Here is a 14,055-nt window from a genome sequence, read left to right on the forward strand (position 1 = left end):
AGGTGGGTTGTGCTATAGGAAAAAATGTATATAGAATAGATGATATATACATATACAAAATTTTTATTTACATATTTTTATTAAAATATTACAGGAAATATGTTTTTATTTCAAAAATATGCAAAACTATACCCCAACACCCTATGGGAAGGTCTTTGTAAAAACAAATCTTACGGTGACAAATGTTGGGTTGCCGGGGTCGCCCATGGGGGTGTTTTTTGCAGACGGCTGATTAGGAGGGCGTCTCCAAAAATGCATCCAGCCCAACACCATTGGGCCAGCCGATGGACTCTTTGCTGGTGGCCCCCTAAACGCTGTCTGGAACAGCGGCAAGGAGTCAACATGGAAAAGGCCACAGTCTGTGGCCGAAGCCGACAACCCTCCACATGACCCATAGGATTTTGAAATAAAAATATTTTAAAAATATATAAATCAACAAAAATAGATGCCATAAAATTAATAAATAATTCTATAGTATATACATATACATACATAAATATATTACGTACACACATATATGAATTGATTGTTTTATTAATATAGTATAGTCATTTTTAAAAATCTCAAAAAATTACTTGAAAATATCAAAAAATAAAAATGTTTTCTATAAGATTTTGATATAAAGAATTTATTGAGCCGTATAAATCGAAATTTGGAGGTGATTTGATATATTTTTGGGCCCTAACTCACGGAGCAACCATAAGTCGCAACTCACCCTTTAGTTAAATTTCTAGCTACTAGATGCCATATAAGTAAAAAAAATAGTATTTTGATTTTAAAATCAAGAAAACCATTGTTACCTTTAGGGTGTATTTGTCTGGTTTTGATGCTGCAGGGATATAATTATAAATATATAGTGTCAAAGTTCCGGGGTGTATCTTATCCCAATAATCATTGTGATGTAAAAAGAAATTTTATACCGTAGCCTCACTCGAGATAAATGTCAATACACACGTACAATTAAAGATGGTGCTATGTATTCCTAGCCAATGCAGAAACCTAAATTAAACTTTTGATATTTTTGTTTAAAAACCCATCCAGGAACCACCTATATATTGATACTTCCTGTCTGCCTTCCCCATCTTCTGTATGAATGCTTCTGAGATAGTATTTCTTCTTCCCCTCGCTCTATGTTTATCTTCCTAAAAAAAGCTTAGTGCAGTCCGCTTATTTTGAAAATGGGTGGCATTAGGAAATAAGCACATTGCTGCAACACGACACCAAGTCCTTTTACCAAGCCAATGTGGGAATCAATAAACGGCTTAGAGCTGCAAGACGGCAGTCACATGAAGTTGGATTGTGCTCTGCATGCAGCGGCAAGTACGCTCGGGCATCCCGGTTTCTTGGCGGAGTCGACGAAAGGAGCAGCGAGTTAGGTCAGGGCCGTTACTGGGATACCGTCAATTATGACGGGCCATAGCCGGATGACCCACCGATGACGGCAAAACTAGCAACCCATCAAAGGTAAGGGTCATCTGTGACCAATTCATCGGCCTGTCACGGATGTGCCGTCATAGCTAGGTGTGGGGTTCTGGCATAGTGGACAAACAAGCTTGTAGGATTTACATGTCCAGTTAACTTAAAATACACTAGAAATTATATTTCATGAAATTACATGTTTTATTGAGGTTGCAACAAATCATAAGCGGTTCTAGAGTTGGTACTGGTCACAGTGTTAAGCGGCTATACCGATAGATCATGATTGTTACTCAATTCATACTAAGAGCGCACGGTGTGTGCAGGTGATGTAGCTTGAAAGTTGATTTGCGGGTGTCATTGGTGTCAGGAAATATTAATCTTGTTTAATATGTAGTGATATCTTTATTGTCTAATCAATTTAAACATGGATTTCAGCTTAACACTATAGCTCCACCGTATTCTGCCCATAATTAAGGCACCAAATTTAACAAGATACATTGTCACGCGTCAACAAGTCCATATCTGTGCTTTGTGCCTCAAATAAAATAAAATTCTAGCTAGTGTGCCTCAATCTGCCACTTAGTGACACAAAATTAAAAGTACGTGATAAGGAGTAGAAAAATTTCGGACAACTGATGAGTAGTCCCTCCGTTTTATAATGTAAGACTTTCTAACCTTGTCTATATTCATATGGATACTAATGAATCTAGACATATATGTAAATTATGTACATTCATCAATTGATGAATTTAGGCAAGTCTATAAAGTCTTACAATATGAAATGGAGGTAGTAACAAAAGGCTAAACATTTCACATATATAGGTTACTGCTAGTCAAGTTCTCTCTAACATGAACAGCATATTTATATACTTTCATTTTACCTCTCCGTTTTATCTTTTACATAACTACTTATTACAGCTATCTACCCAATTTTGATACTTGTATATCATTCCCTTCTCCAATTTATATTCATCACAAAACAAGTGGCGCTTCCTCTGTGTGCCTTTGGATCATAGCAATACATGCGATTCCTCTGGGATTCTTTTAGTTTGTAACATGTGCAACACACAGAGCATTAGAAGATGCTATGTTGGAAATGGATGGCATTGGAAAAGAAACACTCTCATATTATTCAACGTACCTAGTATAATCCTTATATGTAGTCGAGAGCAGATCAGAACCATGAGCTCAATTGCATTCGGCCATGGCAAATTCAATATAATGTTCCATGGAAGTTGAACGAGAAAATGGAGGCAGTGTAGATTTGTCGGGCCGGCAGACCTCAGTGCCCATGGATCCTATAAACATCCAACTCTCACGTGGAAAATATTCATGTATGTGTTGCATGATCAGCAAAAATATTCAATGGATGGGATATATGTATCAATTTCAGAAAGCTATATTGTAGTGTTATACACTTGTATTTTTGGGTCAACTATAATTATATTCTGTTGACAAATGTTACATATTCCATCCATTATATGTCATAAGACTTTTTGGTTTGGCCTAAATTAATATGTATACTAATAAATATAGACATATACGTAGATACTTGGATCAATCTATGCAAAGCCATCAAGTCTTATAATATGGAATGGATGGAATACTATTTTAGTTCTAATTCCCAAACTTGCCTCATTAGAGTGATCTCTCTCTTTCTTACATGTAACTTGCATATTACCTATACATTGCAATGGTATTTTATTAAAAAAATCATTTGCATGGTATTAATATTATTTTTTACATTTATCATCTCTTAATTACTACATATATTTGTTACTGACACGTGGGTCTATTCATTGCACAACTTTTTTTCTTCTCACGAAAAATAGATTTAGTGGAGGTGGTTGACATGTAAGTCAATTGTCATTTTTTTCTTTTAAAATCAAGGAGTTGGTGGGCTGGATGGCAAATTCACCGCCACCAGCCACCACCACCATTGAGAATGTTTATAGGAGTAAAGATTTGGGGAGTTGTTGGCAGTTCAAACTATTCCTTGAATCTCTAGGTCTTGCAAATAGTCTAGATTCTCCTTGTATATTTTAGTCTAAGTAGATTTAGAATCTAGGTATCAACCCACATAGGGTGCTACACAAATATCTTGAAAACTACCAATAAGTTCATGACAAATTCAGCAAAATATTCCCTATAAGACTAGTTAGTTGTAGCAGCAACCAGCCGGGAATGCTGACGAACATGCAACGCTGGGTAGAAACACGCTATATTAGAGATAAATCCAATTGATCTACTGAAATTGGTGATATTTGTCTCTAGTCGGTGTAGATACCAAATATTACTACTGATATATCTTAAAAAAAAACTTGTATATCGTATATTGCTACTAGCTTTTACTAGCTACCTCCCCTCTCTTCTATTTCAATGCTTCGTAGATTGACTTTCCTGATCTTCTTCTCTTACCTACAATCTCTCCTTTTCGTGTATGCGTATCCACCAAATGAAACAATATGCACGCTAATATGCACTTATGTAGTGGTCCATTCATCTAAGAATTGGAGGTATCAGGAAAATAGCACATTATACATGCGTTGTATGCTGTGTAGAGTAGTCAAAGCCAATTGCCGGTAGATGCACTGCCATAGACCATGACTAGTATGCAAGTAAGGATATATAAAGTCCATCTAATGTAATGTGCATACAAACAAGAGCAGAAAAACGACACAAGGCATGTCAAACAAACTGGACGATTTCTTCGGTTCACATTTATATGACTGTCTTCCTTCATAATCTACTTTAGTTCCCAGCTTATCATATTATTTCACGTGTGTCCCCAGATACTGTTAATTTGATACGCATGTGCTTTAATTACTTCACCAAAGTATTAGGAAGCTAGACATTTGAACACGCCCTAAGCTTTGAGTCGATCGAGAACATGGTCTTGGCATGCCATCAGTCAACGAGCGAGAACAACCCTACAACTCAGCAAAGTGATGAAGCGGCAGTCATAGCCTCATGCACAGGCACAAGCTTACTGACATGTCTATGTGGCACACAGCACTGCGTGGATCAATGGTCGATTTATCCGAGTAACAAATTAAAACTAAATACTACATTTTGTAAATTACATATTTTATGGCGGTTGCAAAAATAAAATCATATGGGCACCTTTTTACAATCTATACTTTAGCATAATGGCATGTGGGAGGCCCACGATAATCGATAATCACGTCTACAAATTTTATTGAAAGTCAAGAAAACCATTGTTAGTACTGGGTTGTATTACCTTTAAGGTGTTATTTGTCTGGTTTTGCTGGTGCAGGGATATAAATATCTAGTGTGAAAGTTCAAGGGTGCATCTTAATTATCTCAATAATCATTGAGATGTAAAAAGATTTTATAACATAGCCTCACTCAAAATAAATGTCAATACAAATGTCCAATTAAAGATGGTGTTATATATGTATTCCTAGCCGATACAAAAACCCAAATTATACTTTTGATATTTTAAAAAAACATCTAGAAAACACCTATCTATTCATACTTCCTGTCTCCATTCACCATCTTTTTGAATGCTCCTGAGAGAGTCTTTTCTTCTGCCCCTCACTCTTTGTTTATCTGCCTAAAAAAAACATAATGCAGTCCGTTTACTTTGAAAATGGGTGGCATTAGGAAATAAGCACATTGTGGCAGCATGAGTCGTTTTACCAAACCAATGTGGTAACCACCGCACGGGTTAGAGCTGCAAGACGCCAGTCACATGAAGTTGGCTTGTGCTCTTCATGCAGCAGCAGGTATCCTCCTGCATTCGGAGTTATTTGGCGCAGTCAACACAAGGAGCGACAACTCCGATCAGGCAAAACAGCAAATGTGCACATGAGAAGATGGCACAAGCTTATAGAATCCACATGTTCAGTTAACTAAAAAAATATTTGTGATTAAATTTCACGAAATTACATGTTTATTGAGGTTGCAGCAGACAATAAGAGGTTTTACAGTGGGTACTTGACCACAGTATTAAGTGGCAACCAATAGATCACGGTTGTTACTTAATTCTTATTGAGAGTGCATGGTGTATGCAGTTTGTGTCAGGACTCAGGATACACTAATATTGTTCAATTTGTATTGACATACTTTCTCTGATTTTTTAATTTTACGCCGTTGACTTTTGAATATAATCTAACTGTTCATCTTATTCAATTTTTTTTATAATAATACAAAATAATAAGTCATTCTTAAATTTTCCTTTTAGTAAATCAAATCTTACAAAATAATTAATAATTATATAAATTTATTAAATAAGATGAATTTTTAAAATAAAAAACCGAAGGGAGTATTCAAAGTCTAAAGAATTTAACGATGATGTCAGCATCACACTATAGTTGTGCACATGTGTGCGCATAATTATAGGCAGCAAATTAACAAGGTAGGTTGTCATGCATCAACAACTCCATATCAGTACTCTGCTCATAAGATAATACTTTAGCCCATTGATAATATTTTGGCTTGTCAAGCCCAATTGTTTCGTTGCTGGGATATATTAGTCCCATATGAAAAGTTTAGATAGGCTTAGACCAACTGATATACACAGTTCACTCTAAACACAGTACCTCCAAGACTCTTTTATACGAAGTGAGGACGAAAATATAAGTGAGTTGTTATATGTGAACGTAGGGGCCTACTCACCTTGTATACTGGACTATGTGAATTTTAGGGGGGTTAGGGTGTTATTACATCTTGTGTGCCTTAATCTGCCATTTGGTGGCAGAAAAGTAAAAGTACTTGATAAAAGGACTAGAAAAATTTCGGACAACTGATGAGTAATGAAATCCTAAATATTTCAAAAAGGATGATAAATAAAACATAATGCTAGTGAATGGCATGCATAGCATATTTATAACCTTCTTTTTTTACCTCTCCACTTTATCTTTTACAGACCTACTTATTACAGCCACCTATTCAATTTTGATACCTACTTGTATGTCATTCCCTTCTCTAAATTATATTCATCACTAAACAAATGGTGCTTCCTCTATGTGAATTCGGATCATAGAAATACATGGCACTCTCTTAGGGTTTGTTTGGTTGTCCATATGTCTCTGGTCTGGCTCATCTCTTTTATTCAGACTGAGTTTAGCTTGTCTCTAGACATACAATGCACTTGTCTTGTTTGGTTGATTGTATTGAATGAGCCCGGATATGGTTAGATGGTGTTTGGTTGACTGTAGCAAAAGATTACATGGAGAAGATGCTGTTTGGTTGGATTAGACACATCCTGAGTATAAATACCTTCTCTTATGTATGGTGAGGTTACTCCAAGAACTTCTATATTGAAATTTATCTTAACATGTGCACTACACGCAGCATTAGAAGATGCTATGATGGAAATAGATGGCATTGGAGAAGAAACATTTTCATATTCATTGTTCAACGTACCACACAATCACCATTCAACCATGCTATGGAGCAGACCAGAACCACGGGCTCATTGGTTTGATTGAGAAAATGGAGGCAGCCTAGATTGTGGCACATGCAGATCAACACCAAGGCGCTGAACACATACTGCTGGGATGGGATAGCTGCATCATCACAGGTCAGACCTCAGTGACCATGGATCCAATAACCGTCCGGAATAAGTCCACATTGTGTCCCATGACATGATGTCGAGTCTGTATTTTAGCTCTCAAGTTGAGTACCAGATATCTATACCCCGTATGTTATAAAAACCGACCGATATAGGTCCCAAGGTTGTATGGACCCAAGTTGACCCCTGTTTTGCTTACATGGCGCATGGTGGGACCCACTTGTCAGGTGCCGTTGGGGCAAGATTAAATGGTGTCGTCTCTCCCGTTTGGCTAGCTGTCGGCCTCAGTTGTTGCACTCGGTGGCGACGTAGGCGGGTTCCTGACGGCGTGCGGAACTTGGCATAGTCACAGGCGCCGATGAAGAGGCGCACCGACGGCTCGTTGTCGCACTCGGTGGCGACGTAGACGTACTCGGCGCACATCTGCCAGAACCACTCCTCCATCCTCTCCACCAGCTTCCTCCCGATCCCTCTCCGCCTATGGCGCAACGACACCTGGAGGCCAAGGAGGTAGGAGACCTTGGAGAATAGCTGGCAACGGCCGCACGCAACAGTCTTGATGCAGCCACGGACTAGGGATGACAACGGGTCGGGTTTGGTGCAGGTAGAGCAATTACTCGCCCTTCAACTTGAAGGCTATGGGTAGAATTCCCTATATAGAAATAGAGGAAGCCATACAAGGATTTAGTTAGGCCTCTTCATACACTATCTAAACAAGGAAGTGAGACTGGTACCCATCGGATACCAGGAGGGTATCGGGTACCCGTCGGGTCTACCATTTCATAGGTTAAAAACACATCAAAATAACCATGCCAATATATGCAATAAACTAAATATACTGCTTATAATATAATATTGCATCACATGAAAAGTTCAACAAATACAACATATTGCTCATAATACATAGATCATATCAAAGTTTTTAGGTAAAAGAGACTACATCATAAATATTATTATATTAATAACATAATAAGTTTTTACATAAAATTCAACTTGTGGGGTACGTTCGGGTACCCGATGGGTTACCCGCGGGTAGGAAAAAATACCTGTAACTATACCTGCGACGATTCGGGTCAGGTACGGGTACTACCCGTGGGTAAAAAATTTTAGTAGCCAGAGTATAAAGGTCTAACCGTAAGTAAGACTGAATTAAAAGTAATAAATGTTGACCTCAGACAAAAGTAAGAAACTTTTGCCGACTGAAGATTATAATCCTTTTCATAATTATATCTATGGTGTACGTACAAAAACTAATGGCGTAATTAATAGTCTCATATCGAAGACACATGTGCGTGTGCGCGCGAACACGCACTCTTTTTTGTACTCTCTATTGTTTTTCATGACATGTACACCACACCGAGATTAGCTTGTTAAGAGAATTATAGTCGTTCAGTTTTCATGCAGTACTGACAAAAGATAACTATTACAGCGCAGGGTAGTCGATAGTTCTGGTGTTTTGTTATTTGCCACGCCAGCATCGTAGTCCCTGTATTTTTTTTAATTTTTGGTCTGCAGTTGACTATTTATCTTATTTAAATTTTTATATAATTGTTAAATATTTTATTATGATTAAGTTTATTACTTAAATAAACTTTACAAATGATTTATAATTTTAAGTATTTGTAAAAATAATTTAAATAAAATGAAAGATCAAACGTAAGTTCATAAGTAAACGACAGTTAAAAAACCAGCGGACGGAGTATAATTACTTCGGTTCTGTGCCACATGTCAAATACACAAATGTTGCAAAAGACAAATGCCACCTACTGATCTGCGCCAATTAGTCTAAAAATCTCCCTTTTTGTTGGGAAAACAATGACAAGAGTAATTGATTGAGTAGTGTCTTGCATATATATCTTCTTAGTTCTGATACGACGACGAGTGTATATATATATATATATATATATATATATATATATATATATATATATATATATATATATATATATATATATATAAATATAATATTGGATAAGAGAGATGGGATATCATATTGATTATTACTGTTTAATTAACAATTAAGGTATCTTATTCATCTTTTCATCATAGCTATATGAATAAATTGTACTTTAGTATGAAAAAATGGGGTGACATGATAACAAATTTCCTACCATCTACTGACAGACGCATGATATGATTAAGAGTGAAGTGCACCAGCGGTCCCTAAACTTGTAAGCATGTATCATCTAGGTCCCTGAACTCTCAAAATGTATTTTTGGTCCCCGAACTTGTCCAAGGGTGTCATATAGGTCCAAACGAGCTCTAACCCGCTCCATCCGCTGACGTGGCATGCCACGGTGGCGCCTATGTCTTGTTGGTGGTGCCATGTGGGTTCTACATGTCGGTTTCTCTCTCCTCGTTATTCTTTTCTCTCTCTTCTCGTAGGCGTCACCGTGGCATGCCACGTCAGCGGATGGAGCGGGTTAGAGCTCATTTAGACCTATATAACATCCTCAGACAAGTTCGGGGACCCAAAAATGTATTTTAAGAGTTCAGTGACCTAGATGACACATGCATACAAGTTTAGGGACCGCTGTTGCACTTCACTCTATGATTAAATACATTAAATTTTACGCTAACAACACATGCTAGTTTACTTAAAAACAATGGCCTCTCTAAACATGCTACTAAGAGTTCAACATATACCATCAAGCCAGCAACCAGTGTAAAAGCAACAATTTTACTATATATATACCTTTCCTCCCTTCTAAAAGCACAGAATTGGCACATAGTGGAGGAAGTATTAAGGAGAGCAGACACTATATATGCAGATGCCATTAGTGGTGGCCACTCAAACCACCAAATTAAGGAGAGCAGACCCTATGCATATCCAAGCTGCCTTCTCGGAACCACCGCATCCTCCTGTCTCTACCATTAATCCTATCGGTTTATCTTGCTACCAGCACAATCGATCAATTGCTTAAAGATCCTAGTAGTTTTTTTGTACCAAGACCTAAACAAATTAACAATTTTAGTTAGCTATAATTTTAACACATCGTTAAAATGTTCTTTAATGTGCCTGCTCAGATGTGACGGTTGGGGCAATTAGCTGCTTCAGTGGCAATTAGCTGACCCGAGCGTATCCTGTTAATGCCAGATTTTGAGCAAATAGCTGTTGAGGACTAATGCACGATTAGAGACCGAATCAGACAGAAAAAAGGCAAGTTTAGGTTCAGTCGATAGAGTCTGAATCGGATAAGGATTGGAGTCCGATTGGGCCCAGATGATTAGAGATAGATTCAGAACTAGTTACAGTTCGTGTAATTTAGTTTTATCTGTAGCTTAGAGTTTGTTTAGAATTTTATCTGCTAATACGGATCCATATTCGGTTAGATTAGTTAATTTCTAGGATATAAATAGGGTATCCCGTAGCTTTTTAAAGACAACAATCAGTTCAATAACACATCTTTGGTGCATTGCCAACTTTCAACAAGAGCGAGCTCTTGCCGTAAGGTTTGTCAGCTGCGTAATGAAGTTCGTATCTGTCAACCCATTGATCAGCTAGAATAGGATTGTCTCGATTTAGTTCGATCTCCTGCCTAGGTGGTCGACGGTATATCTCGATTTACTTTGGTCTGTTTTGGTTTGAAGTAGTCATAGGTTCTCGATCAAATCCTCACAAGTTCTTTATTCAATCTGTTAATATGAGTCTATTCAACCTGATTCTATCTCAATTTAGTCCGATCAATCTAGTTGGCTAGGTTCGTATTACCAGATTGGGTCAAGTACTCTTATCGCTGGAGTTCTAGCTAGCATTATCTTAAGTAATTCATCAATTTATCTTCTAATCTTACAGATCTTCGTGTTTCCTATAGACATATAGAATTCAATTGCATTTTCTCTCGGTTTGGTCCGATCTATGTAAATTTGGTCCGATCTGCCTATAGGAGCTTGTCCAATCTGCTAAGCTTAGTAGGCGAGTTGATGAATTACGATGGTTTGGTGTTTAATTACTTGTATGTCGCAATATTATGCTGTTTTCACGCATGGCTGTGTTTAGATCTGAACTGCCCTGGTTTAGTCCGATCTTCTACGTCTAGCAAAAGCATGTGTGTAGTTGGTTATTATTATTTTGTGCTAGTAATTAGCATAGCAATCTAGTTTTATTTCAAGTTACACGCTTATTGTCCTATCGGCTGCTGATTTCATGTATAATAAGTGCTAGATTGGTCCGATCGGCTGATTAATCTTAAAACTGTCTTGGTTAAGTCCGATATTTTAAGATAAGTTAGTTGATTGAGCTATCTGTTGATTATCCTACTCATAATTCAGCCGATAGGGTATATTTTTACATATTATCATAAAGTTCCTGTAAAGCCAATCGTCTAAGCTCATTGGCTAGGGTCCTGAAGCGGTACTATCTAGCCGATAGCGTTTTAGGTTTAATCATTTTCTATGTTTATATCTTGTCAGTTATAGGATCAAACTGACTGCCACGCCCGGTTTCCTGAGAATATAGATCCCGCACTGGAATATTCTGAGAAATAATTCCAAGCCTATGTATGTGACACGTCAACGTTCTCATTTTGACGTCAACGCATCCATTATGTCATTATTTGGCTTTTTAATAAAAAAAAGGAAAATAGTATAGTTAAAAATAAAAAAAACTTATAAATATTTTTTTATACCTGTTGTTTGTATTAGTACGGAATCCTCCATGGGTAATGGCTCATTTATCATGAGAAAATAGAGACGGTTACGGATAACTCATCCTTAACAGCTTAAAATGTAGCACGTTTTAGATATGCCCAATAGGAATGATCGATTATGGACATAAGGTTATCCTTAACAGGTCATAATTATGGACCGTTGCGGATAATCTATAACGAGACTGAACCACGACCCGCTATGGATGATAACATATTGGTAATGGATGTCGTAGAACGAAGTGTTACGGATAATTTACCTTGTCGGTAACAGGTCATAATAATGGCATGCTACCAATAAGAATTAACCCTAATGGAGAATAATTATGACCTACTACCGATGAGAAAGCTCTTTTTTCAACAAATGTTATTTTTAATTTTTAAATTATTTCAGATAGGAAAGTTGTAGATTCGCTAAGCACTACAACTTTGTAATTGACATTTTTTTTTACTTATGATTGTTTATATTCTCAATTATGTGTTACAATGTAAGATGTATTTTGATAAATGAATTTTTGAATTTATCTAACAATGTCGAACACATTCATGCTCTATAGAGAAATCATAGATATTGATTAGATCTAGAACTTTGTAATTAATTTTTTTCATTTGACATTGTTTACATGTTCAGATTTAAATTTCTCATTGATTGGATTTCGAAATACATGATATTTTTGATTTTTTTCAAATGACCTCAGTTGAAGATATGCTTACATCAAAGTTGTAGATGTTAGGTTGATCTACAACATTATTATTGACTATATTTTCATTTCAAACTTTTTTGTTGTCCAAATGTATGTTATAATTATTTTGATATATTTTAAAATGAATAGTTAGAATTTTTGAATGACCTCGATGAAAAAGTTTCCTATATCAAAGTTGTAGATCTCCTCGAGAAATCCAACCTTGCAGTTGATAACTTTTTAATTTAAGATCATAAGAGATTTAAATATGCATTGCATGGTTTGAAAATTAATAGTCCGAAGAATAAAATGGAAGATGAAATCAAAAGTGCTTCACCTAACCGAAGAATAAAATGGAAGATGAAATCAAAAGTGCTTCATAGGTGAGATATCTACGATTCACCTGTTACAAATAACTTTCACATCGGTAACCCTTCGTCTGGTTCACCTATTACAGATAACTTTTACATCAGTAACCCTTCATCCGGATGAAAGTTTTGACCTATGACAAATAAGGTGTTGTGTACTACTTACTGATCTAAAAGCTTTTAAGGTTGAAAAAGAAACTATGATGAAAAATCTAATTTATGGTTGACAATATAAATTTTAGCTTATAAGTAAAAAAAAATACCAAGGTGCCAATCCTCTTTAATGAAAAATCATGCCACTTGTAGACATGCAGTCACCGAACAACACATACTGAATTATTATAATGCATCCATTGAAATCTACGGTCTACCATTGAGGAAATCAATAGCCCCTGCGACAACAAACAAAAGAACAGCAGCACCACGAAACTGAAGGAACGACAAATTAAACATTAGATAAAAAAATTCACGTTGGCGACACCAATGCAGATCCTCTCATTTATGACGGCCTGTCACATGCCTGGGTTATTAGGCCGTCAGAATGAATTCATATCAATCATGTTTAAAATGAGCCCATCATAAATGTAGTCACACAGCCGAATCTAGGTGCATATGCTTAGGGCCCGTCAGAGATGATACTTATCTGTGACTGGGCACAAATGTATGCCCGATTGAGATGGTCTCAATTATCTCAATCAGGCTAAACTATTAAGCTCGTAAGAGATGACACTCATCTCAATCGGATCTAGATTATGGCCCGTCACTGATAAACCTCCTTTCTGACGAGCCAAAATTATGACCCGTCACATATGACTATTTTTAAATATAACAATTTCAAATGATATTTCTAAATACTAAATGGTTTCAAATGGAAAAATTATTAACAACAAAGTTGTATAACTTTTGAAGATTTACAACTTTTATTTTGGTAATTTTTCTATATAATGTTTTTTTTAACAATTTGAATTTGAATTTGAAAATATGACAACTTCAAAACAACATTTTTAAATACAAAATGATTTCAACTAAAAAAATTATCAACAACAAAGTTTTATAACTCATCAAGATTATAACTTTTATTTTGGACACTTTTTATATATCTTTTTTAAAATAGTTTAAATTTGAATTTGAAAATACGGCAACTTCAAACAATATTTTAAAATACTAAATGAGTTCAACTAAAAAGGTCATCAACAACAAAGATGTATAACTCATCAATATCTATAACTTTTATTTTGGTTATTTTTTCATCCGACAAAGTGTTAGTAACACTGTTCACAAAATTTATATATGTGTGTTATAGTTTATAAACCAGATGAAAGATATGTGACTTTTATGCACAATATTGCTATCACTTTATCGGATGATGAAATGACTAAAATAAAAGTTATAGATCTTGA

This window comes from Oryza brachyantha, chromosome 8 (assembly GCF_000231095.2).
Source record: "Oryza brachyantha chromosome 8, ObraRS2, whole genome shotgun sequence".
NCBI lineage: Eukaryota > Viridiplantae > Streptophyta > Magnoliopsida > Poales > Poaceae > Oryza > Oryza brachyantha.